General features: G+C 45.8%; 1 protein-coding gene across 4 annotated transcripts in view; it reads right to left on the reverse strand.

The window, feature by feature from the left end:
• DPF3 (double PHD fingers 3) overlaps positions 1 to 27,066 on the reverse strand; it is a 270,031-nt gene that overhangs the window by 28,222 nt on the left and 214,743 nt on the right. For 2 of the 4 annotated variants that reach the window (XR_007136913.1, XR_007136912.1), the window contains 2 exons: positions 25,392 to 26,816; positions 15,993 to 17,712 (listed from right to left, as the gene is read on the reverse strand). The exons of the other annotated variants lie outside the window; for them this stretch is intronic. The gene's annotated coding sequence lies outside the window, so the exon portion shown is untranslated. Of the gene's footprint in view, positions 1 to 15,992; positions 17,713 to 25,391; positions 26,817 to 27,066 lie in introns of those variants that run through there. 4 annotated transcript variants of the gene reach the window in all.

A 27,066-nucleotide genomic window follows, 5' to 3' on the forward strand; every position in this document is an offset into this window, starting at 1 on the left:
AAGATGCACTGCCCTAAATTCACTCCTTCCTTTTCTGGGATACCCACCCAGTCTTCCTTCTCTCTAACCTGACTTCCCTCCCCACCTCACCATCAAAAATACTCTCACTGAATGAGTGAAGCTCTCAATTCCTAGATGAGTAAAAGGATCTATGAAATATCGCCTCCACTTGGGCCTGCTCTTGGAACTCCTACTCATCTTTCAAGTCCGGCCCAGGTAACCCACTTCCTTGATGACATTTCTGCTCTCCAACACAGACAAGGAAACCAAAGTGGGCAAACTGTCTTACCACACCCTGTGCACCCATAGCATGCTGCCTTTAAGAATGACATCAGAAAGGATGCCCCTGGCCTCCCCCCAAAGCCCCTCATGGCCACAGTCAAGGGCAGAACTCCATGGCTAAAACAAGTATGGCAAGTTGCAAGCTGCTTTGTTGACAAGGCCCCCATGTGGGCTGATCTAAATCAGGTTCCCTTGTTCAAGTTCTTAACCACTGGGGCACCCTCTGCCCAGTCCCTCAATCGCCCTGAAGACCATTGTCTGCTCCTTCCTTCAACACAATCCCAAGAACCCTCTTCTTTCACTCTCCCTTGCCCAAGGGGGAATCAAATCCTTTTCCTCTGAAGAGTAAAGACCTCAGAGAGGAAATATCAGCTGCTGGTTTTCCCACTTCCCCAGGCCATGGCAATGCCATTCTTGTGACCCAGTAGCTTTCCAGCTTGAGAGGACCCGGGAGATATTTTAAACATGCAGCTCCTGATGCAGAGCTCCTTGGGCTGCACTTGGTGACCTCTGCTTCCTAGACTCTGCTCAAGGCTCCTGCATGCCAGCAAGCCGTGCCGTGATGCAGGTGTGTAGGACCACGGGCAAGTTCACCAGCAACTCTGACCTTGAGTTCACCCTTGGTCATAGGAGGGCCCCACGACCCTTCCTGCCCACCTCATCCTTTTATTGCGAGGATCACAGCAATAGGGTATGTGCTTCGGCTTTGTTAACATAGAAAACATTCTTAGGGCAAGGTTTTTTCACTCTTCTGCTTTGTTTTGGCACTAACAAATAAACCTCTGTTCCCATTCCCAGAAATTCTGAGTTTCTCTCAACCTCAGAGTCTACTGTCAACATACTCTTAAGTGCTTCAGACAGTCCTGTGATTGTTGGATACAAAGGACGTCATACTAGCCAGTATCCAGACATAAGCCATCTTCCTGATAGCAGTTGTTTGGCGTTTTTTTTGTTTGTTTGTTTGTTTGTTTGTTTGTTGTCTTTTGTCTTTTGTATTTTTAGGGCCACGCCCACAGCATATGAAGGTTCCCAGGCTAGGGGTTGAATCAGAGCTGTAGCTGCTGGCCTACACCACAGCCACAGCAACACCAGATCATTAACCCACTGAGCGAGGGCCAGGGATCCAACCCACAACCTCATGGTTCCTAGTCATATTCATTCCTGCTGCACCACAACTGGAACTCCTCTGATAGCAGTTTTGTTTGCCAGAGACCTCGGGGTCTTGTGCATAAACAGGAGGTCTTAGCTTCCTCTTAGCACCTGAGATGGGCAACATAGACTCGCTCCCCAAGATAAGGCCTTTCAGACCACAAAGCACTTGAACATTCCCTTTGTGCCAATAAGAACAAGCACAAGTGCCCATTCCAGGGTTTGTGGGACTGATCCAACTCGGGTAGGAAAGAAGTAAGATGCCATTTCTACTGTGTCATTATGAACCATTGAAGACCTTTGCAACCTAATTAAAACACACTCATTGAATGATGAGTGAATCCAACAGCCCCAGAACAAGCATTGCTTTGCACCATCTTCTATTTTAGTGTCTATTCAACTATCTTAAGAGGGATATACCAGAGCCAAAATCAAAAGAGCACAGCTAGTAATAGCTAGCGTGGCCTTCGCTTATTGAAGATACCATCAACTCGTGGGATCCGAGGAGGCTCTAACCCGCTGACCTCACTACTTCTTACCACTTACCTCCCTCTCTGTCAATGGCCTCTCATACACCCATATCCAGAGGCGGCCATATCCATCCCTAAAATCACACCCTTACATCTATCTGCTTACCCTTTTCTCTCTCATTCCTGCTCATCCCAACTCCAGTTAAGCCCTACCTTCCATCTGCTCCATGCTGAACCCAAGTGAGAAAATCACACCACTGAACTAGCCGGTCTCACCGAACACAACCATCAATCTTGGCAGTGCCCCATCTTTCCCTGGTCAAACATTCTCCCACATCTCTCCGTCTCAGGTCCCCCACATCCTCTCCTCACACTCTTCTGATTTTTTTTTTTCTGAATCTATTTTTATTTTACTTCATTTTTTTCTTTCTTTCTTTTTTTTTTTTTGTTGTTGTTGCTATTCCTTGGGCCGCTCCCGCGGCATATGGAGGTTCCCAGGCTAGGGGTCGAATCGGAGCTGTAGCTGCCAGCCTACACCAGAGCCACAGCAACGCGGGATCCGAGCCGCGTCTGCAACCTACACCACAGCTCACGGCAACGCCAGATCGTTAACCCACTGAGCAAGGGCAGGGACTGAACCCGCAACCTCATGGTTCCTAGTTGGATTCGTTAACCACTGCGCCACGACGGGAACTCCCCATTTTACTTCATTTTTGAAAAGGCTCCAACTTAACAATAAAAAATGAACAACCCGATGAGAAAAATGGGCAAAAGAGCCGAGAGGACATCTCACCAAAGAGTTTGCAGATAACAAACAAGCACATGGAAAGATGGCCAACTTCAAGTATCATTAGGGAATTATAAATCCAAATGACAATGAGATACCACTACACACCTTATGAGAATGTCACACTCTTCTGATTGAGCTGAGAAAACATATAAGTAATAAGAGTCAAACGTCCTTGTCTTCTCCACGTGCTCCCACCCGCCTCCCTGCACCTGCTTCCCTGCACCTGCTTCCCTGTGCTTATCTCCCTCCTGTCACCAGAACCAACTCTCCCAGCTCCTCCTGGCACCTGGATCCCGACCTCTCACACCTGCCCAAGAACTCTGTTCCTGCTAGAATTCCCTCTTGCATCATCAATTTCTCTCTCTCTCCTCAAGTGTCCTGCCAGCATACAAATAGGCTACAAAGGAGCCTGGCTTTCAAAGAGACCAAGTACCCCCTCCATGGAGGACCCAAGTCCTGCTCCTCTTTTTAGCCCAACTCTTTGCAAAGGCCAGTGCTCTCCGTCCCCCTTTCTGCACCCTCTCACACTCACCTGCACACTCCCCTGCCCTCCTCCCTCCTCCCTGGCTGCCCTTCCTCTGTCTCCTTTACTGGATCTGCCTCCTTACTCAAGACTCTTCTTTTCATCTAATTAGACTCACCTCCCCTAAATATCACCTACACACTTGTCGCTCCCAGCAAAGACCTCTCCCCTGTGTCAGACTCATACATCCACGTGCAAGTGGTTGGGAGCCCAAAGAATAGAAAGTAAGAAAGATCCAAAATGGCAAAAGATCACTGTGGGAAAATTCCCATCTCAAGGAGTGGTGGGGACCCTGCGGCGAGGAAGGGAGCCTGCCGCTGGGGACTATAGTATCTTTGCAGAGGTGGGAGGTGGAACTCACAGCAAGCGGAAAAGCTGATGACGCCAGCTTTCGGAACGCCCATAATGCGTTTTGCTTTTTTATTCTTTTTATGGCCGCACCTGCGGCCTATGGAGGTTCCCAGGCTAGGGGTCCAATCAGAGCTACAGTTGCCAGCCCACACCACAGCCACAGCAACGCGGGATCCAAGCCACATCTGCAAACTACACTACTGCTCACGGCAACGCTGGATCCTCAACCCGCCGAGCGAGGCCAGGGATCGATCCCAAGTCTTCATGGATGTTAGTTGGGTTTGTTACCACTGAGCCGTGATGGGAACTCTCCAGAAAGCATTTTGGATCATGCATAAGTAAAGAAAAAAGGTCACCACAGGTTCCAGAATCATGAGAACAGACAGGAGAAAGTGAGAAGAGAACGAATTAGTAAGTCTTAGGGGAAGGAATTGAGGAAGAGGAAAGGAGACAAAGAAAGAGGTGGGAGACTAGAAGGCAGCTGGAAGCACTGGGCAAGCGAGTGAGCGTAAGAACACTTGCAGAGATTCTGGTCACGAAAACAGAGAATTTGGTCCTTGCTTATTCAAGAGACTCAACCAGAATTCTGGTTGCATTCTTAACAAGATGCAGAAACTCAATCCTCTGAGTCTTTGCTAGAAGGGTATTAGTATTATTACTACTAATGGCCACCATTTATCAATGTGCTTCCTGGGTGCCAGGCATTTTGAACACACTTCCTAATTGAATTCTTTTTTTTTTTTTTTTTGCTGCACCCATGGCATATGGAAGTTCCTGGACCAGGAGTCACATCCAAACTGTGACCTACGCCATAGCTGCAGCAATGCCGAATCCTTAGCCCACTGCACTGGGCCAGGGATTGAATCCTAGGCCACCTTGGAAGGGGGTGGCAGAAGCACGATGCAAACCCACAGCTTATCCCAACCTCCACCAGGGTAAGCACCATACCCCTGAGCCACGGGAAACAGGCAGTGAGGAGAGACCTTCTCCCGACACAGGGGGGCGCTGGGGGGCCTGAGGAGCAGCGCCCCCCCTCCCTAGAAAGCACTGACTATCATGGGCCTCCAAGTCAGAGGGCTGCCCACCTGCACCGAGGTCCTGCTGTGCTCTCCACCACCCACTGTCCCCTGTCCACACTCCAGGCTGCCCTTGAGGGGAACGTGAGGACGCAGCAGAGCGGTGTGAGGATTTGGGGGAACTGCTTGTCCCCAGCCCTGGCAGCTAATCTAGGACGTGGGATTAAAAGCACTCCCGAATTATCCTAGGGCAAAACCAGGTCAAGGCCACCTCCAAATCCCGCCCTCACAGAGTTAAAGGGGAGGAACTGGAAGGGCTTAAAGGGCAAAGAAGTTAATTAGCTCCGTGAAACCAAAAGGGGAGAAACAGAGCCTGGATGGTGGGGGCGGGGGTGATGGAGGCAAGGCAGGGAGCACCCCGCTTGGCCCCCAGAGCCCGAGGTCTTGGCAATGACTCTCCTGTGTCTCCGTCTCCTCCTCTATGGGATCAGGTCTGAAGGCTCTTCTCTGCGCCTCACCGCTGAGGACAGGGCAGACTATGGGGCCAATGCAGCCTCATCTGAAACGGGCCTCGGGATGGGGCGGTTGGGCCTGACTCTGGAAGGTCAGCGCTGGGAGGGACCAGTGATTCTCAACAGGTGCGCACCCCGCAGGTGCCAGGACCCATGGGAAAGATGCCCTGTCTAACCCTAACCCAGCTGGTTCTCTATCTGCCTCTTCAAAGAGGAGAAGAGGGGGATGGAGTCAGGGGTCAGGGGAGTCACCAATGTGGATGGACAGAGAGAGGACAAAGGAGGCATCGACCTCCAAGACATGATTAGTGGTCATGTTGGGTCAAGGATGGCAGGGGGTGGGGATGGAGTATAAGCGGCCATCGCCCCTCCAGAGACCCCTGTGACAGTGCCTGAAACTTCCACCACTGAAGCAACCCCGGGGGCTTAAAAACCTGACCTCCAAAAAGCCACAGTGAAAATGCAACCCAGGATAACGTGAAATCAAGTTCCTGACCTAATCCACCTGAGCCTCTGACTGTCAGCCCCAGAGTGAGCCTCACCCCTTCCTCAAAAACTACAAAGAAACTGAGCCCCCAAATGATGAAGCGATGGGCCCAGGGTGGCAGGACAAGGTGGCAGCAGGGCTGGGACTCTTACCCAGCCCTCCTAAGTCTTTCCTCAGCATGGACTGGCCCCTGGGAACATTCCGGGGGAGGGAGGGTGGCTGCCATCTTGGTGTCCTCTTTTCAGGGCTCCCCCTGCTCCTGTTCAGCCCCCACAGCAAACAGGAGCCTCTGGGGCCTCACCAGCTGACTCCTCCCTGACCCTGCCTTCCGGAAGGATGAACACACATCAAAACCCTGGGGCCAAAATACTCCTGGGTACTGTCTGCTCTGCGCCCAGCTCCCTTTTCCACAGCCTTCTGGGAGGGAGAATTTTCCAGAAGGGACAGCCCTCAAGGCTATCACAGAAGGGGCACTCTCCTAAGAAACATTCCTCTGTTTGCAGAGTGGTGATAAGACAGGAGCATGGGGAGGGAAAAAAAAGTCATATTTTAACATGTCACATTCTCACTGAAATGGCACCCTGGAACTTTTGAGTTCATCTGACCAATGCCAGGTTGGGTTCCTTAGTTACAAAGACAGAGGCTGAATGTCTTTTGAAGCAGGTCAATTAAATGATGCCTGGGGGACCTTAAAAAAGAAGTGATGAAGGGAAAGACGTCCCAGGAAAGGAAAAGAACCTGACCTGGGAGAGAGAGGGAGCTCTCTGCTCCCCTCCCGACAGGCTCATAGCCACAGTCCTCCGGAGTGGCACAGCACAGGACAGCCTGGCCAGGGCAGCTGGCTTTTGCAACTGCCCAGTCTGGCCTTTGCTGGGAAATGTGGATTCCTTAGCACAGGCTAAACTCACAATGCTGGCCAGCCAATGGGTAACCCGACTCCCAGCAAGGATGGATTCACCCAGGAGCCAGAGGGACTCCTGTCACTACAAGAAAAAGTAAGTTCCCGGAGGAGGAGGAGGTCAGAGAAGAGGAAACAAGAATGAACAGAAGTTCAGAGCATATGATTTAAGGAAGGAAGGAGAGGATGCAGGAGGGCCCCCCTCCCTGGACAATGGTCAAAAAGGAAAGAAAGGAAAAAAAAAAAAAAAAAAGCAGGAAAGAAAGCCTGGCATTTGAAGTCAAATAGACATTTGCCTGGCTAAGGGCAAACTACTGCTTCTCCTTTCTTCACCTCAGTTCCCTCAGCTGTCAAATGGGCCCAAGACCACAGGTCGTTAAAGGGAATCGGGAGATGAGAGAACCTCTGATGACATGTAACTGGTGCTCAGTGAGCCCGGCTCCCCTTTTCTCCTTGGCTTACAAAGCCAGCCCCACGTGGTCCCAGGAAAAGCCCAAGAGGAAACTCTCACCAGGGAGCCCTGGACAAGGCACGGGGGCCTTCCAGGGAAGGGGACAGTGATTATCCAGCGGCTATGGGCTGACTCATTGGGCCAATCGTCCTTATTTTCCTCCTCACATTTTGGGAGCTCTGGAGTGCTCTTCCCCCAAATGAGGCATGCAGCAGAAATGAGCTGTGATTAGCACAGCAGAGAGACCAGAAGGATGGGGGAGGATGGGCGAGCAGCTGCAGTTTCCTGGAATTAATGGAGAGGGAGCAGGGAGGGCAAGTTGCTGTCTCTGAAGATCTGTCTCCCTGTGCCAATCACCAGGCAGAGACTTCTCTTAAAGCCAACCTTCTCAGGCTCTGCAGGGCGGAACCCAGTCTGAGGGCTGCCTGTGATAGACCCATGCGCCATTAGAGAGGCCTAGGGTGTTCTCTGCGGAGCATCCAGCGAAATTTCAAGCCAGGGGGTAGGTGATATAGATGGATTCATAAAACAGACGCAGAACATTGAGCCAGATGCAGTTAACACTCAGCCCCGGAACATTGGCTGTATCCGATCTACAGCAACGCTACAGTCCAAAGGCAGAGGAAGCAAAGAGTGATTCCAAAAGTGTTTGGTGAGACAGTGCTGTACAAGGCCCAGGCGCTGCCCAGATGATGGAGGTGGGAGGGGAACGGGTGGATCCAGGGGCTGGCATCCAATCATTTTTCAAGGGAAGGTGGATATTACCCCACTGTGGGCTGCAATTCCGTGCTGTCAGAGGACCTTTTCAGTCCAGGGCTCTGCCACCTTTGGCCACGCCTAAGCCAAGGCAATGGTCACTGAGCAAGCAATGGCAAATGCACTCATATAAATATCAGAAAGAAGATCTGGAGTCTGGGCTCTACCACGTCTGTGGTCACCAAGTCACTTAACCCTTCTGAGTTTTGGTCTCTCATCTGCTAAGTGGGACAGTAATCCCTGCCAAGGCTGCCAGGAAGATTGCAAGGAGAGTGCAGGGTCACTCTCTCTCAACATGTCAGGAAGAGCCAACGACATTTGGCCACCATGGAGAAGGTTGCCCACAGACTTTGGACTCACAATCCATATGCCTCACACATGGCTACACCTCTCCCAGCCTTAGGGGCCAGTGAGGGCTCCATCGACCAGATGACGTGGGGAATACGAGCATGGGAACAGAAATGGAAGTGAGGACAGGGCATTGCAATCTCACCACTTCCTCATCCTTCAATATGTAAATCAGCTAAGGGTGTCCAGATAGCGGTACCAAAAGAAGCTTCTACCTCCAAAAACCATGGCTGGAAGCTAAGCCTGGTTGCCTTGATTTTTCTCAATGACCTTCATTGACCTTTCAGTCTAAAGGGTACTTTTTCAAATAAACCCTTTCTCGCACTTCACAAGGAGGCCGATCATAGATTTTTGATCCCACGTTTCAGTTGGCCTCTCAGATAAAAAGCTCCAGTATAGGCTAGGCCCATACTCCTCCCCAAATGCATTACAAACCAATCAGTAATATAATAGCCGTTTCTCTGGTTTCAGAATACACCTAGTGGGAAACGCCCATGGAATTATCTGCTACTAAGCAAGATGAACCTTTTCATCAGTTGGGCAAGTGTCACGCAGAAGACAGGATACACTGGGGTTCTGTTACAAGTCCTTTAGAAGGGATTCTGATCACCCCCTTTCCCCACAAGGGCTAGGATCCTTTACCCACAGAGGCAGCCTGGTGAAGAAGCGTGTAAGAAGCCAAACTTCTTGACATGCACAGGGAGGCTATCCTCACAGAACTGTCCTAAACATCACATTTTCCCTGCTCAAGAACTCACAGCTCCTCGGCTTCCTACGGTTCCTATTCCCTTTGCTGTGGATCAGGCCCCACCTCGTGCCTCCCCACTCCATTCGGGCTCATCTCCTCACAGACCTCCAACCTAGTGTCGCGCTCATGTCCGAATTTGCTCAGACGTCTCCCACCATTGTTGTCAGCCTGCCTTCTCCCTGCCCACCCGACTCTACTCATCTCTCCATGAAGACCTACTTAGCCTGCGCTCCCAACTCCCTTTGCTGAGTCCCTCTGATAGTCACATTTTGCACCAACTTGGCACTTAATTAGATGGTCTTGTCTAAAATAATACAGCGGCCACCTGTCTCTCTTCCTCATGAACAGAAAAGATGTCTTACACCGTGGAGAGAGTCTTAGCGCCAGAAAAATCCTCGACTGGGAATATCAGGCTTTAGCAGCTGTGACTACTTTTGTCACCTCCATCTCTCTGAACCTCAACTTCCATTTCTGTAAAAAAGGAATTACAGTCTTAACCTGAAAGGACTAAATATGGCTTTCACAAGCTAACATCTGTTAAGAAGCCTATTGGCAACTAGCACATAGAAAGTATCCCCCCAAGTTTGTTGCAATTTCCCTTGGCTTCTCTTTTATGCCCCACAAAACCTAGCACAGTACTGCAACAAAGAAGGCATTCATTAATTGATCAGCAACCTAAAGCGAACCAATAACTGAAGGGTCATTATGCAAAGTAACAGTATGTGGTCAACACGTATTGATCTATTTTTCAATTATGGATGAAAGGTTGACGTCTACGGAGGGAGCACAATCCATTTTAACTAAAGAAGTTCGCAGGATTGCAAACTGCCAGTCTCTCTGAACCCATAACCCAGCCAAGCAGAAGTTTCAACATGAGCATTCATGCCAGCGATTCATCATACCCCTCCTTCACCCCTTCAAGTTCCCTTCATTGCCAACCTCTTTTACATTCCTGGCCCACAGCAAGTTGATTTCCTGAACTAAATATAGTACAATCCTTGCTACAAACACCACGCAAAACTATTCTCAGTTCTTTTCTAAGTTACTTAGAAAGCACCCTGATCAATGCCGCTCCCCAACAGAATTTTATCTAATATATATACATAAATAGAAAATTAACTTTGTCTTCTAATAAGACTTTTCTTCCCCTGCCAAGGTGGGGAGAAGGGAGTAGACAACCATGAATATTAGTGAGGTCATTCGACCGAAATCCAGCTGAGAATAATATCCAGCAACTATGAGGTCCATGTACCAAGGATGACGCTGGCCATGGCAGAGTCCAAGGATATGAGATTAAAGGGGAACTCAGGAGGAGTTCCAGCTGAACCATTTCCCTTTATGGCCTTTTGGCTTTGCTGTCCTTTTCTGCTGCTTCTCACTGTTCCTTTTTCACATACTGGGTGTTTCTCTGGAGGAAAATGTCTCTTGCCACCACATTCGCTCTCCAGTTGGTGTCTCCCACTATTAGAGCAAGAGGAGTCCCCGTACAGGCTTGGGACACGGCTCCAGGATGAATAGGAGCCAGCCTAGAAATGTAATTTTAGTTAATGATCGTGATACACATTCATGAGACTAATTTTCCCCACGCCTCCCACTCCCAGGTGGTGAGTCAGGCGCTAACTCTTTCAGGTTGCCCAGCTGCAGTTCAAAGCAGTGCAGAGCTAGGCAGGTCCCCAAGAGGTCATCTAGCCCCCGCCCTGAACTCCACACAGGAGAAACACTTGTCCTTGGTGAGCTCCATTTCAGCCTCAACAGTCAAAAACTCTTGATGTCAAAACCCTTAGAACAACTGGCTTGTTCTAAGCCGCAAGGTGCTTCTCCTGTCATTTCAAGAGACCAAAAGCAAGAGTATAAATTGTTTCTTTTTCTCAGCCATACCAATAACAATGGTTATTAAGTGATCTCTAATTCTCTTCCCCAAGTTAAACAAGCCCAAATCATTTCACCTTTTCATAAAGGGCTTACTGTCCATCCTGTTAAACCTGTTATTAATACTGTTCTCTGTATCTTTTAGTTTTTCCACAGTTATTTTCAGCTAATTCAAACACAATGGTATCATTTTTTTTTTTTTTTTTCCTTTTTAGGACCGTAGGTGCGGCATATGTTAGTTCCCAGGCTAGGGGTTGAATCAGAGCTACAGCTGCGGGATTCGAGCCGAGTCTGTGACCTACACCACCGCTCACAGCAACGCCGGATCCTTAACCCAAGCGAGCGAGGCCAGGGATCAAACCAGCATCCTCATGGATACTAGTTGGATTCATTTCCACTGAGCCAGGACAGGAACTCCTGGTATCAAATATTAAGCAGGGGTGGCGAAGGCCTTCCCAGCCCTTGTGTGTTATTCCCAATATAACACAGCCTGGCATCATGCTTATTTAAAAATAAACAACACAATTCTCCTCCAGCTAGTGTTCCGCTAGGCCTTCCAGATCCATCTCCACCATGATTATGCCTTGCCAGCGACACTAATAGCACAGTCCACACAACTGTATCAGGCAGACTGGTGCTAAACCACTGTTGACACTGCTATCACTTCTCGACCAAGTATTTTCTATTCTGGTTTAAGGAAACACCAGGTAACCAAGGGACGGTGCCACTCACACCATGTTTATATAAAATACATAACAGGATTTTCTAACTTGGTCTGAAGCGCTTTTCTCCTTTTTTCAGTTTGTGCCTAATAACTGACATCCGGGCGACCTCAGATGTGATCACGGGGTGGAGCGTAGAGCAGACGGAGCAGACAGACAGCAAGCCCACCCCAACCCGTGCCCCTTTGAAGGAAACCTGGAAATAACAAGGGGGGCTTAGCAATGAGTGCCACTAAGAGGTATCCCGAGATTGAAAACGTACAGATCCTTTCCAAACAACGGAGCATCTGCTAGTAAGGGGGCTAGAGAGGAGATCGTCAATAAATTTGGGACAGCTGCTGCCACCTAGCATGACTGGCTCAGAGGCCACCCTTCGGTTCATCTCATATTCAATTTGTAACATGGTTTTAATTCAGTAGGATGTCTGGTATCAGGAGTCTTCACCATCATCCAAGGAGGAAAATTAGGCCTTCTCAGTTCTTTGGGGATGCGGGGAAGTCTCCTGATTCTGAATATGAGCACCAGAGTCTGAGTTCTTAGGAAGAAATGTATTGCAGCAACATCCTCAACACCTCATGATTAACAATTTCAGAGCCACAGTCATGGGAGAACCAGAAGGCATCAGAAAGAGACCATTTCTCTAGCTGCAGCAACTCCACACCGCCTGTGTCAGGCTCCACTAAATCCCCTTCGTTATTTGTCTCACTGGTGACACTCTAGTGTCCACGTTCACCAGGCCTGCAGGAGCCCTTTGCACAAATTCGGCTATTTTAAAGTTGGCCTTTTTTCATACTCAAGTTGCCAGAAATGAACACCATTAGTCATCATGTCGCCAGAGTCACTATTATGCATGGCTATCACACAGACTAGCTGGATTATTGATAGATTCTTTAGGTAAGCATTGCATTATTGTCCTTTGAACTTGGCACCAAAACTGGAAAATCTAGTCGACGCTTTCTAAAATCTTGTGATGGAATTTTTTGGCTCTGAAACATTTTTGCACATAGGCCTCCATACAGCTGACACTGCTGAGTGTGAAACACGGCCCTAGCCCTTCATCTGATGATGTGAAATTCTTCCCTTTCCTTAGTCCTGAGACCTAGAAAATGCCTTGAATATTATCACCACCACCCCCCAAGTTAATATAATAGTCTCTTTCAAAATCAGGGATAAGCCAACCATGGCCCCTGGGCCAAATCTGGCCAGCTGCCAATTTTGGTAAATAAAGTTTTATTGGAATACAACCACGTCCCTTCATTTACATGCTGTCCAGGGCTGCTTTCATGCTACACCACCAGAGTTGAGTAGTTGCAACAGACATTTGGCCTGCAGAGTCTGAAATATTTACTGTCTGGGTCTTTATAGGAAAAGCTTGCACACCCATTATAAACCACGAGGAAAACAAATTGCTTATCTAGAATAACCATCTCTCCACCCTGACAAAAGAAAACAAAACCAAAAAACAACTCAGACTCAAGTGAGTAGTTTTTACACAGGACTTTGCCAAAAATCTGGTCTGAATCTCTGTTATAAAGTGTCCTCTGATACAAGATACCCATAAGATGTAAAATACTTATAAGACAAATCTAAATAAAAATCCTAGAGGGTTTATAATACATGTAAATATATATTTATATGATCATATAAATATATTTATATGATCATATAAATATATATTTATATGATCATATAAATATGTTATAAGTGATAAATATATACAACTCTCCAGAATTTTTGTTATTTAAATTTGTATTTTACCTCTTATATGTACCTTCCTTCAGAAGACTCTTTGTAAGATTTCATATATAAATATGTATACATATTTCTTTAACAAAAGATGTGAATTTGCTAGTTTGGGGATACCATAAAACTTGAATTCAGTTCTATTCATATGGAATAATTTGAAGTTCTTAGACAAGAAGGGTAAAAGGAATATAACAGCCCATCATCAATAATAAAGTGAAATAAAAAACGTATTTCTAACCTGTCCAGCTGTGCCCAGAGTTTTAAAGGGGAGACATTTCAGAGGGAAAAGGACTGGATGGCAGAATGTTGTTTTACTGGAACTGCACCCTGAATCCCTAACATGTGGTGGCTAACGACCTAGCTCCACCCAGAGAGCAACCCAGGGACCCATTCCCAGCACAAAACAATTCTAAGTCAGGATCCCTCTAGACACATCCATAGGTTTAAGTCAACGATCTGCTGTCATGAAGAAGTTGGGTCAGGGCACCTTAACCTCGGCTTCACCTATAACCAGCCTGGCAGCCTTTGCAGAGCTGCCCTGAAGCATCAAAGGGTGTCTCCTACATGCTCATGTCTGGGTTAGTCCATACAGAGTTGATCTTCAGTGTTTGTTTTTAATTTACAGTCAACATTTTGAAATGGGGAAATTGCATCCAAATTTTTGAATTTTCAGCTCCTCTTAAAAAACCAGAAGGCCCCACTGAAGTCACAAGTCATGAGTGCTCTCTGGCTCTACATACCTCCTGGCCCCCTCTGTCATCTCCTGTGCCCTGAAGCTGAGCATACGGGCTGGGCCCTGTCTCCCTGGCACTGTTAATTTTCTCACACGTGACCTATAGGCATCTGAATTTCAAACCCAGAGCTAATCCTTTATACTAATATGTTTCTAAATGGATGAGGAAAAGTGAGTTCTTTTTCTCATTCTCTGGCTCACACGTATACTTGTCCCCTCCCTCTTGGTCAGTGACCACCTACAGACAGAAAGCACATGCATTCTTTGCCAACAACTCACCGTCAGACATTTGGGAAAGGCAGTCCCTGCCCTCATAACCTGACATTACAGACATTTGATTCCCTGGGTCTCCTCTCTCCTTAGTTATTTACATTGTTACTACAGCTCCATGCTAGACATCCTGTCTCTATAAGCCCAAAGACAGTCTCCCCAAAGAAGCCTTAGTTATAAGGTAAGACACACTTTAGGGAGAGAGTGCCCATCAGAATCAAAGCACCCTTTTCCAGGGTATGAAGCAAAAGGAAGATTTCAGGTGCAATCACTTCCCTGCTAGGAAGATATTGAATCCCCAGGTGACCTCTGAATTGGATCTAGTATCTCAAATTTGAGTTGCTGTAGGAAGTGAGTGGTGTATAATAAATGCACAAAACTTCCTTTTTACTCTCAGTATGTAGAAATAGGTGAATGGATTTTAAAAAATGTGATATGTACATGCAATAGAGCATTATTCAGCCTTAAAAAGGAATGAAATTCTGACACATTACGACATGAATGAACCATGAAGATACTGTGCTAAAAGAAACAAATCTCTCACAGAAGACCAAATATTGTATGATTCCCCCCCTTTTTTTTTTCACTTTTTAGGGCCACACCTGCAGCAAATGGAGGTTCCCAGGCTAGGGGTCCAATTGGAGCTACAGCTGCCAGCCTACACCGCAGCCACAGCAACATCAGATCCGAGCCGCATCTGCGACCTACACCACAGCTCATGGCAATGCCGGATCCTTAACCCACTGAGCGAGGCCAGGGATCGAACCCACAACCTCATGGTTCCTAGTCAGATTTGTTTCCATTGTGCCACAACTGGAACTCCCTGACTCTACTTATATGAGGTACCTAGTCAAATTCATAGAGATGGAAAATAGAATAGTGGTTGCCAGGGGCTGGGGAGAGAGGGAAATGGAGAGTTAGTGTTTAATGGGTATAGAGTTTCAACAGAAGACGATGAAAAAGTTCTGGAGATGGATGGCGGTGATGGTTGCAACAGTGTAAATGTATTTAATGTCACTGACTCTATACTTAAAAACAGTTAAAATGGTAAAGTTTATGTCATGTATATTTTGCCACAATAAAAAGAAGAAAACCTAAGGAGGGTACATTGAGAAAAAAAAATCCTTTGGCTGCTAGGGAAATGTAAAGTCCATAATAAATGTCACAATGTGACGTTCATTCTAAAGGAAGATAGAACATGCTAGCAGCAGACTCACAATGTCACGTTCCATCTTCACGTGGCCTTGGCGTGGGCTGGCAATGCTCAGAGGGCGAGACCTGGCCTGAAAAGCTGGGCTGGTTCTCTCTGCCCTAGAGGACCCATCAGAGAAAAGCATCTACCTCCACATACAAGGAAAAACCTATCTCAGTTGGGCTGGTTTACAGCTACATCAACTGGCAACTTGGAGAAGCAACACCAAGAGCACCTTTCAGGCAATGGAAATACTAACCTCTCAGCTTTTGCCCAGCACGCACTGAATCTTGCACTCTTACGCAAAACTATCTTGGCATGGCTGTGATGGCAACATTGGACAGGTACATTAAGTCAGTACGTATGACCAGGCTCTCCATAAATCCACGTTGGCCATGGAGAGGGTGACAACGGCCATGGTGATGGTGGGTGGGTGACAGCAAGTCTGGACTCAAAGCTCAGATGCTGGTACCAATCCTGGACAATCCCCACTTTCCAAGCACCCCTTTGTCAGCCAAGCCAGTGGCCACCTCTGTTCTAGACTGGGCTTCTCGACAAAACAATAGGGCTCAACAAATCCTGGCCACACAAACGGGCAGAATCCTTTCAGGAGTCTCTTCTATAGGACGCCATGAAAGTTGAACTCCTGTAGGATGAGGTTGGAAAAGCAAAATTTACAGAGATGCTATAGGAGCATTGGAAACAGACTTTTATTTAACAGAAACTTACACAAACTTGATACAAACCCTACATTATGCAAAGCTTTATCACAGTTCTACACATGTTATAACTTGTGGGAGTTGGTTGGAGAGTGGATTATTATTATAATTATTAGCATTTTGAAAAAGGACATTTTCTATCAGAAAATGTCACAGAGAGGGCGACAAAATGATACAAAGACACTCTTGGTGATCTCCCCTGGGGACTGGTCTTAAAAGGGCTGGCAGGAAGTCTTGTGCCCATCCAACCTCCCCTTGCAAAGACAAAAGAGAGACCGGCAGGCTCAGAACCACGAACACGGCCAATCAAGATTTTGCTGAGAGCAACAGCCAGCATTAGATTGTACCAGGATTATAGTGACTCTGCTGACCAGTGAGGGAAACTCAAGGGCATGAACACATAAGACTGGGAGTAGCCCAGTGGTCCAGCCAGTCACCCCGGTTTCTTGACCAGGCTGCAGACACAAAGTTGAATGCACTTTACAGGCCACAACGAGTGCTTCCACCAATAGGGCTGTAAAAGGACAGGCCAGACCACTTGCCTTTCTCCTTTTCACCCCCACCAGCAACTGAATTTGAGGTTCCTATCTTTCAGGGTGGCCTTCCTCACCCATCTCAGGCCCCCAAAGCCAGCTCAGCAGAAGGCTTCCTTTGCAAGTCTCCTCTAGCAGCTGTTAGGGAGCAGAATTAATATCATCCCAGCTGATGCTTTTTTTTTTTTTTTTCTTCTTCTCCCTTCCTTCACTGTATTAGTTTAAACAAAGCTGTCCGTGTTCGAATCTGTTCAACTTGCAAACATATATTTAATCGCTAGAGGGAATTTCTTTCAGAACCAGGCCTTGTCAGACAAGATAACCAGGCTACTTCTCAACATCAGATAAGAGGGGCTTGCCTGGGCCGAGGGGAGAGGTTTGTTTGTTTGTTTGGGGGTGGAGAGACTGGAGATAGCCTTTGTGGCTAATTTATTTTAGACAAGTCTTAACACATAATCAAACACTTTCAAAATACTTTTGAAGAAGGGGAAAAAAAGCCTGATCACTCCTCACTTACCACATCCAACTTGCAGAAATAAAAAAATACCTAAAGCACATACAGGAATGGCTTTTTAAAAAAGCCTGAGAGAGCAGAGTTGATCTTTATTCTCGTATTAAAAATGTGGGGTATTTTTCCTTAGAGTTAATATGCAGTCTTTATTTTACATTAAGTCCTCTTTTGATTTGCATGTCTTCACAAAATTGCTTTTAACTTTTGAAGTAGAAGGTACTTTAAACAAAAATACTGTGCCACTTCAGCACCTTTTCTTTTAAATATTGAAATAAATAAAATAGTTAACTCTTTTTTTTTTTTTTTTTGTCAGTTTGTTTGTGTTCAGTTATTTCTATTGTAGAGCATTTCCAGTCTGACCTGGATGTTTTCTCACAGATACTTAAAGAAAATGAAGAATTTTAAAAAGAAAAAAAAAAATCTTCTTATTGCACAAAGTGAGGCCATTCCCGAGACTTCTCTGAGCTGAGCTGAGTTGCGCTGGAGGTTTTTCCACAATCCAGGCTCCTGTGTTGGCGCAGGAGGGGGCCAGGCTAGGGAAGAGGAGGAGGAGGAGCAAGGCGTCGTGGCTTCTTTTCACCTTCTTCCCAAATGGCTTGCTTGAAGGATGCCGGAGTTCCCAGGTCATAGCGTTGACTGCAGAGGGAAAGGCAACAAAAGATAAAACAAAAAACAATGGCACAGGACCGCTGTCTAAAAAAGAAAGATTTAAATTAAGGGAGTGATAGAAATGAAATGAACTGAAAAGAAAAAGAAAGAATGAAAACAACTAAATTGCTCCGCGAATAAGGCCACGGCGATATACAAGGTGAACCAGACTAGTGTCTCTTATGCTTTCAACACCAGCAGCTCAAAATCAGCCAAGAATAAGGCAGGTCAGCTGCTCTTGGGCAACGGAATGACACAAGAAACAGAGAACACGACTGGATTTTCAATTCCTAGGGGGCGTAGTAGGCAAAACTGGGAGTTAGCAAAACCTTTTTTTTTTTCCTCCTCTATGTGGAAATGAAACAAACTGAATCTTTTCACTGTTAAAATACTCTAGAAAGACCATTGCAATATAATCTGTTGCCTGTCCCCTAAGTGGAAATGAGTAACTACAGGACAAGTGGCAGCCACAGAAAATCCCAGTGGATGCCCCATTTGACCAAAAGCCAAAAGGACACTTCTTCATGCATCCACCGTCACCTCCAATCCTGCCCCAAGTGATTCCAGGGTGTCAGAATTACTCAGAGAGAGAGAAGCAAGCCAAGATATTTGTTTCAATCCTCAACTAGCCCAGTGACCCTAAGGGTCAGCCTTGGAACCTGGTGGTGGTTCAAACCAGGTAGGTCCTTTATCCTGGATGGGTACCAGCCAGGCATGGATTTTGGTTCTAGCTGAAACGAAATCTGCCAAGTTATTTTGGTCTTTGGAATGGAGTCATTGGCACAAAAGAGTAAGCAATAAAATCAAATACTATCACATTTCACCCCAGAAGCAATTCCCGAGGGCAGAGATGGGCGCCCCTAATAGGGTCTAGTTCACTCTGAATGAAGTGACGGCCAAGGGAGGAAGGGAAGGCGGGTGTGCAGCTGGAAAGTGGCCAAACCAGCAGGGAACAAAGTTCGAAAGCAAATGAGCAACTCAGCTTCTTCCAAATTGAAACTCCCTTCCCCAGCCTATTTACTCACTGGTCAGGTGTATAAGATGAATTAGATGCATTTCCAAAGCTAAGACACTATCCATTTACCTAGGCTCTCAAAGGGAGGCTGAGAAGGGCCTGACTTCTACCCACCACCAGGCCCTCCCTGCACACCTGTTCCTGTCTCTTTCCTTTTCGTCCCTTCCCATCCCATCCCCTGTTTCCCTCTCAGATCTGCTTCTCTCCTGTCCCTTTCCAGGCTTTCCTCTTCTTACCTCATGTTCATCTCCTTGCTGTTCCACCTGCCTCCGGCCCCTTCACTGCAGCGATAGACTCAATTGGCCTTTCTCCAGACCTCCCATAGGGTGCCTGCTAAGTTGGGCATCCAGGCAGATTTCACCCCCTGCCAGAAGTCCTCGTGTCCCTCTTCCAATGCCCCAGACCTCCTGGCCCACCTGCCACTCATTTGGTGAGTCTGTCTCATAACAATACCTGCACCCTTTCTGTTTTCTCAAATTTCTACCTTTGACTCCATCAACACACACACACACACACACACACACACACACACACACACACACACACACTTCTTTTGCCCCATTTAAGCCACCTAGAAAATAGAAGGTTGGTTCCCAACTTTGTGCTTCTATATCCATTTTCTCTTTCTGGGCCAACTGCAGGCCACTGGGAATGTCCTATTTGTGTCTCGGTCTTCTGCTCTCTGTCTCCTTCAGGGAGGCTCACCTTCCATCCCTCTCCACATCTTCAGTGTCCCCCTCACCCCATCCTCACGTCCTCAGTCTCTCTCCCTCAGCCCTCACCACCACTTCACAGCCTCCTGGCTCTCATCTACCTCCTTGACTTGACCAGTGGATGCTGAGTCCAGATACAACTTCAACAGTTCTGCCAACCAAATTTCTCGAGCATCCGCTCTGCACAGTACAAGACACTAAATTCTTCCACTAATTAGCTCAGAAACATTGCTCAGTTCTGTTTATCTTGACAAATAATTATGGCACAATGGTACTGTCCCAGGGACGTGAATGACATCATCTTTGCCCTCAAGGAACACACCATCTGTTTGATGAGAAAGACTACAAAAAAAAAAAATCATAATACGTTGTGGTAAGCATTAATACTAGTGACATGAACAAAATGCTACAGAACACTAATTAAGCACTTTTTTAAAAATATTGTGATTTTTGCCATTTTACACATTTCAGGTTGTGCTTCCTAGCTTTATTTTCTGTTCAGCCCTGTCTCCATTCTCTCTGACAACAGACGTTCTTGCCTACAGATTAAATAACAATAGTCAAGCTAGAGCTCTTTGTTGATCTGGTGGCTTTCTCCAAGAAAATCTCCCTGACTACTGGGATCCTCAGCCAAAGTAATCCCATGCCACCCCGTGACACTCTTACACATTTTTAACTACTTATGAATATCTAGTCTGTCCAACTGGATTGCAAATAAATCCACTGGACCATAAACCCATTGGCCCCTTGTTTAATTTCGTCCTATCCTTCACAGGGCTGAGCTGCTATTACTCAGTCCCTAGCCACCAAATGAACAAAGTATTATCCTCCAAGGTCTACAAAATCCTAGCCTGAATCTCACCTTCAAGACCCCATGTCTGAGTCACTTGTAATAGAGTAAGTCAATCACGTGCCCCCTGATACTGGGCACTAAGAAAGATACAACCTTGTTTCTGTGGTTTTCTTTCTAAAAATGCATAACCTTAATCATTAGGAAAAGAGCACACAATCCTAAAGTGAAGGAATATCTATGAAATGATAGCCAGTGTTCCTCAAAGGTATCGAGGTTATGAAAGTCAAAGGAAGACAGTGGAACTAACCACCTCAAATTAAAGGACTTGAAGACGACATGACAACTACATAAAACATGTGATTCTGGATTAGATCTTGGACTAGAACGGGGACATGAGACAGTTGGCAAAATGTAAATAAATCTGTACACTGTAGTATTGCATCCATGTGAATTTCCTGGTTGTGATCATTGCACTGGTTGTGGTTATTTGAAGAATCTGGGTGAAGAACATGTGGGAATTCTTTGTATTATTTGTGCAAGTTTTCTGTAAGTATAAAATTATTTCAAAACTTAAAAAAAATTTTTAAAGTCTTAGTCATTGGTTAAGGGCCAGTGTTGAAATATTTTGAAAGCCTAATTGCCAATGCTTTCTAGCTAATAATTCAGTTTTGACGGGGATCTTCCATCATTTTCAGCTGTTTTGTAAATCAATCAAGCCAAATGGTTGTTGGTTTTTTTTTTCCTATACTGTTATTTTGAGTAAATGGTCAGAAATCACTCTTATTAAGCACAACAGTGTCATATAATTTAATGTTTCAGGGTTAGAATTACCTGGGTATGTGACCAAAACAGGGCCTGAGTGCTCAACCCCTCCCACCCTCACCCCCACCCCGGTGTCACTGCCAGCACATTGACCATTTAGAAAGCTCAACCTTAGTTCTTTGGGAAAGTTCATGAAGACTTAGCCACATGACACTCTTACACATTTTTAACTACTCTCAATAGGATTCTAAAATGATCACTGGTTGGGTTTTTTTGGTTGTTTTTTATAGCAATGAGATGTCTCTTCTCAATCCACTGAGGTCTTGAATGAAAGACCTCAAAGCCCTTTACTGATCTCGCTCAAGAAATCTTCAAAATGAGATCAGTGGAGACGTCAGTACAGACTGAGAAAAGAGAATTAGAAGATCCAGATACCACTTATTGACCTTGGAACTTCAGAGCAGTCATTAACCTGATTGAACTTTGGTGTCCTCATTAACAAAATAGTAATAAATAACATCTCTTCTACCTCATGGGGTTGCTTCGAGAATCATGGTGAGATAATGTTGGTTGAATGTTCTGATAGGGTAAGGAATCTCCATATCCTAGGAATCAAGAAACTTAGGCCGAGATTCATAGAAACAAACTCACACTGGGATTAAGTCCAGAACTCAGAACTTTTCTACTCTGGGCTTCTATTCACTGGATCAAAAATGCCTCACCCAGAAAAAAGTAACTTCACTTCCAAAGGCTAAACAAAATTGATTTTCCCCACAGAAAAATTCCTAATACATGAGTCTGCTCAAACTTTAAGTACAAGCTCAAGATCATATTCATCAGATGTAACAGGAGGCATATTAGGATAATATTAATTAATTTTATTCCACCATGAAATGAGAACCTCCAAACAGCCTTTAGTTCTCTCCCTGAGTAATGATCTTGTGTTCGTTCCCTCAAGTGCTATATAAAGGCAATATCAGGCTGCAGCCCATTAGGTGCGAAGAGATGCAAAGTAAGCAGGAAGATTTAAAGGGATACTATTGATGTGACCGTCATATTTTTATTAAATCCTTCTCTCTAAAATACCAGTAGCAAATTACATTAGTGATTTTAAAGTACCTTTTAAAAATTAAATGCATTATTTCTCACTCCCAGTGTTAATAGTGATTAGAGGGTCTGATCTCTACACAGTCTCAGTAACAGATGTAAAGGATTAGGTTGTCCTAGGTAGGAAAAAACAGTAGATCAACAACAGCGATAATCACCTTTACATCAGCAGTTCCCCCAGGAGATCTGAATGTTGTAACAAATTTAGAAAGTTCTATATCTTTGATTCTCCTATCTTTGGGCTAGGATTCAGAAAATTAGGTGACATTTCTGAAGGATTTGGGATGGTGCGTTACTGAGCTGGGGACAAAGGAAACCAGTCAGCATTTTTATTCTGATGACTAATTTCTTTCATATTAATACTTAAGGAGAAATTACTTATTTAACAAAAGCAAAAACAACAACAAACAAAAAAACAATACATGTGTTGACTGCTCACACAACTCTTGCAATATCTGAAGTCACAAAAAAGTAGATCTTTGTCCCTAACAGGTAATCAGGAGGGAGTTGCTAGAAATGATGGTTTAGAAGATGAGCTCTCAGTAAAACTCTGCAGAGAATATTAATTGGAATTATCTTTTGGGGATCTAATTGCTTACTCTTCAGTTTTGAAATTGCTTTTTTTTTTTTGGCTTCATTCACAGCATGTAGAAGTTCCCTAGCCAGGGACAGAACCTGCACCACAGCAGTGTCCCAAGCTGCTGCAGTGACAATGCTGGATCCTTAACCCACTGTGCCACAAGGGAACTACTGAAATTGCTTTTCATAAGGTTACTTTTTAAAGTTATATTCAGGGAGTTCCTCTCATGAATCAGCGGAAATGAATCTGATGAGCATCCATGAGGACGCAGGTTCATTCCCTGGCCTTGCTCAGTGCGTTAAGGAGCCAGCATTACCATGAGCTGTGGTATATACATGGCTTGGATTGGGCATTGCTATGGTGTAACCAGTGACAACAGCTCCAATTCGACCCCTAGCCTGGGAACCTCTATATGCCACTGGTGTGGCCCTAAAAAGACAACAAATAAATAAATAAATAAAGCTATATTCATTACAAATACATGGGCCTGAGAAAAGGGAAGGGAGAGATATATACATACATATTCACATGGGCCTGAGAAAAGGGAAGGGAGAGATATATACACACATATTCCTATATATGGAATATAGACATATTCAAGGGGCAGCACAGAGCAATAATAAAATAAAGGGTATAAGTCCTGGAGTCAGATTTCTAAGGATTGAAATCTACCTCCTTATTAGCTGTGGGGCTTCCAGTATATTTCTTAACCGATTTAATAAACCTCCGTTTCCTCATCTGTAAACTGGGGATAATACAAGCTCCTCGTGGGTAGTCATGAGGATGAAATGAACTATTCCAGGGAAAACAGAACAAGGTCAGACATGTTGGCCATTGTTATATTAAGAAAGGAGGATAAAAATCTAACATTGACCATCAGGGCACTTGGAAACCCACGACAGCCGGCTTCCTCCAGCCATGCCTCCTTTCTGAGTTTTCTTCTCTCATCTCAATACATTTGCCTCCAAAGCAACGTCCATTCCACCCTCTCAAAAGTAACTCAGCCTCTCTGGGCTGATCTTTCTCAATGAAAAGTGAAAGATTTGAAGTTGCTCATCTTCAAAGTCCCTTCCAGTTTTTTCTGTTTTTTTTTTAAAGCATATGAAGTCTGAGTCTGTTGAAAGATACTACAAGCAATGTGAGACAAGGTTCTCAGGCGATATTAAGATACATTACTATGCTCCTCTTGGCGACACCAACTGAGAAAAGTGAGGACATCTACCACCGCGAGGAGCAGACACTGTAGATTGAGCTATTCTAGTAAAACAAAAACAGATACGCGATAGCCATCCTCAGACAAATCTTTCCATGGGCATTTGCCTTTTTAGGACAGTTCACTCTTGGGTTCTGCCTCAGAGCCCCAAGCTAGACTCTGAAATTAGGCGACCTCTTATCATTTGTTTGGGCTATATGGGTTTTTTAAATTTCAAGTTCAAAGGCAAGCAGTCATTGAGAAGTTCTGGACTGCAAAAAACTACATAGATTTCAAATGACAGTATAGATTGGTTGGACGTGTCTTTATCAACACAGAAGCTCACGTTTCATCAATGAGATCAAGTCGTAACGCTATGAATCCAATATCTGAGTCAAAGTAACAGAACAGATGAAGTAAAGAGGTGGAGAATGACAGCAGGGCAGGTTGTACTCCCTTAGTGAAACCAACTGGCACCAACTACGTTGGCTTTTTCACACAGACACACACACGAGCATGCAGGAATATTACAACATTGGAGGTTTGGGCCATATTTCCTAGGACAGGGCCATGTACAGATTAGGCAGAACATCCCCAAAGTGGGTGAGGGGGTTAACTTTCATCCTCTCACACCTGAGCACAACTGCCCAGGCAAGCACTTACAGATTGCAAGCAGGAGGAAAGTAGAAGCCCTTTCTGTCTCAGGTTACCAGGGACACACAAAGAGTGCATTTGTGGGTTTCTTTGCTGGGTCCTTGCTTCTGTTGGGTTGGTTTGTTGTTTTAATGAGAGGTCTAATTCATGAGGCTCTGCAAAGGCTGGATTGTCAAAGCAGATCTTCCCAGTTACAGCCTGTTGCCTCTTTGACCCCCAACCCAAGCCAAATGGCAGGGCCTGGGTCTCCAGACCTACGCTCTTGCTCTCATGAAGGCCAGAGGCCCTGACTGACCACCCTCACTGGGAGCTCCGAATTGTCAAATCAACTGAGTTGATGTTTTGCCTAATCAGAGTTCTTTAATTTGTTTGCATCCCCTTAGCTGTTGCATTGGTGCCTGGGAGCAAGGAATTCCACTCTAGACATGCAATCCTCTCACTCCTACCCGCGTACAGCAGCCAGTTCCAACCTCAGTTCCCTGGACTCCACTTCCAGGTGTAGCCAAGGGAAGCAGAGTTAGCCATGCACTCCCCCAGGCATTTTCTCATGACGTTGAAACCAGAAGCCCTCCCTTCACACAGAACCCCCCTGTTTCCCCCACAGCCCAAGCAAGGCTCGGATCCCACACGGAGGCCCAGGCCTGCAGAGGTATGCATGCACACACAGACAGCAGGTAGCTGGGCAGAAGAGGCTCCAGGGGCCACTCCCCCACTAATTGAGGGGGTCTGAACCCAGAAAAAGAACAAACAAGTTAGGAGGGGAAAGGAAACAAAGAAAAAAAGAACAAACTTAAAAAAAAAAGAAAATGATGCTTTTCCCTCATTGTAAGACAGGACCGCCAGAAACATACCTTTTAACTAGGACCGCACGGCTGTTCATCCTTGGGACTGCCAACACGGTGGACGGTCTTCATCACCCCGGGGGCCTTGAGCAAGTGATGCTTTGGTTTATTTCAGGAGGTGCTATTGGAAACACAAAACAAAGTGCCTGGGGGGCACTATAAAAAAAAGTAGAAGAAGAAATACGGGAGACTTGATCGTCCAACGGGTTTGGATACGTTTTTAAACAGGGACGAGGGGAGAGGGAGACACACTGTTGAGGTATCATCCTTTCTTCCGCGAGCATGGCCTTGGGTGGCTTTGTCCCAGCTGAGTCCATGACTTGCTGCTTCTATTCCATTCCTGCATTTGGAAATTGCTCTTCGCCAAGAGGAAAGTGAGGAAAAGACCAGCAACAACAAAACGGCAGCGGCAGCGAGGCCAACGGAGGAAGAGGATACCCGGGAGGCGCTGCCGGTCAGGGCCCAGGTGCTGCAGGGAGGCCACGCGGGCGGCCCAGGCTTCTCAGGAACTGCTGACATTCCCTCGCAAGCAAGGAGGAAGATGGAAAGGTGGCGGGGGGGAGACACAGGGAGGGGGGTCTGGCGCGGGGAGCCACAAACTCCGTGGGGCACGGCAAGTGCAATTCTTTCCTAACGAGGAAAGCCTCCTGCCTGGGGCTCCTTGAATCAGTCCCCCTCCCCAGGGGCTTTCTTCTAACCAGGATATGACTTCCATTCCTTTGATTTCCCTTCTCTCTCTCTCTCTCTCTCAAAAAAAAAAAAAAAAAAGTTCTGCTTCTAATAATAGTTAGAATATATAAATAATAATTGTTTAATGTTATTTGTTGTTTCCAAACCCAGCGCACCTCCTCTCTTCATTGTTGCCAATAAATAGGAAAACAGGAAATCAACTCTGCTCATGTCAAAAAGATCCCCCCCCCAAAAAAAAAGACATAATCCGCCTAACTTCCCATGTCTATGGAAAATAAATAGTACATGACGCTGCCATCTCTCTGAAGGACTGTTATTCTGCTCTTTTGTTCTCTTTTGTTTCAGTAGTTTGTGCTTCTGTTGGACGTACCCTACACAGAGGGAAAGGGGGCAGGGGCACGTGGAAGGTGAGAGGGAGAAAGCCAGGATGAAGGGAAAAACCTAAATTGTCTTTCATTTAAAAAATATATATATCAGAACCAGAACAATGACCAAAGTCAGAGGGTGATGGCTAATTGCCCAGAGAGTCTGTTCCGTGCGTTTAGCAACTGCCCTTTTTATCTGCTGTGGGCGAACCCCGGCCACTGCGGCGTCCTCGGCAGGAGCGAGGCTCTTCCAAATCGTCCTCATCAAAGCCGTGGAAAGTTGAGGTGTCACTTTCTGACGTGGAACCGAATAAGTCCTCCGTGGTGCGTGCTGCGGCCGCTGCCTCCTTCTCCTTCCTGCCTTCTCCTCCCAAATGAGCTGACACGTATGATGAATATATCAGCACATGGGTTAAGCAACAGACAGCATTATTAATATTCTTATTACATTATTACAGTGTTATTCTTAATAGCAAGATCAAAAACCATTTCACACCAAAAGGAATTAACTGGGTACATCACCTGGCGACAGGAATTGGGGGTAACGGGACAAAGCCAGCATTTCCAGGGAAAAGGATTCTCCCCTCCCCGAAAAGGCACCATCTCTACCACAACAGAATTGTCTACAG

This window comes from Phacochoerus africanus, chromosome 9 (genome assembly GCF_016906955.1).
Source record: "Phacochoerus africanus isolate WHEZ1 chromosome 9, ROS_Pafr_v1, whole genome shotgun sequence".
In the NCBI taxonomy this organism is placed as follows: Eukaryota; Metazoa; Chordata; class Mammalia; order Artiodactyla; family Suidae; genus Phacochoerus; species Phacochoerus africanus.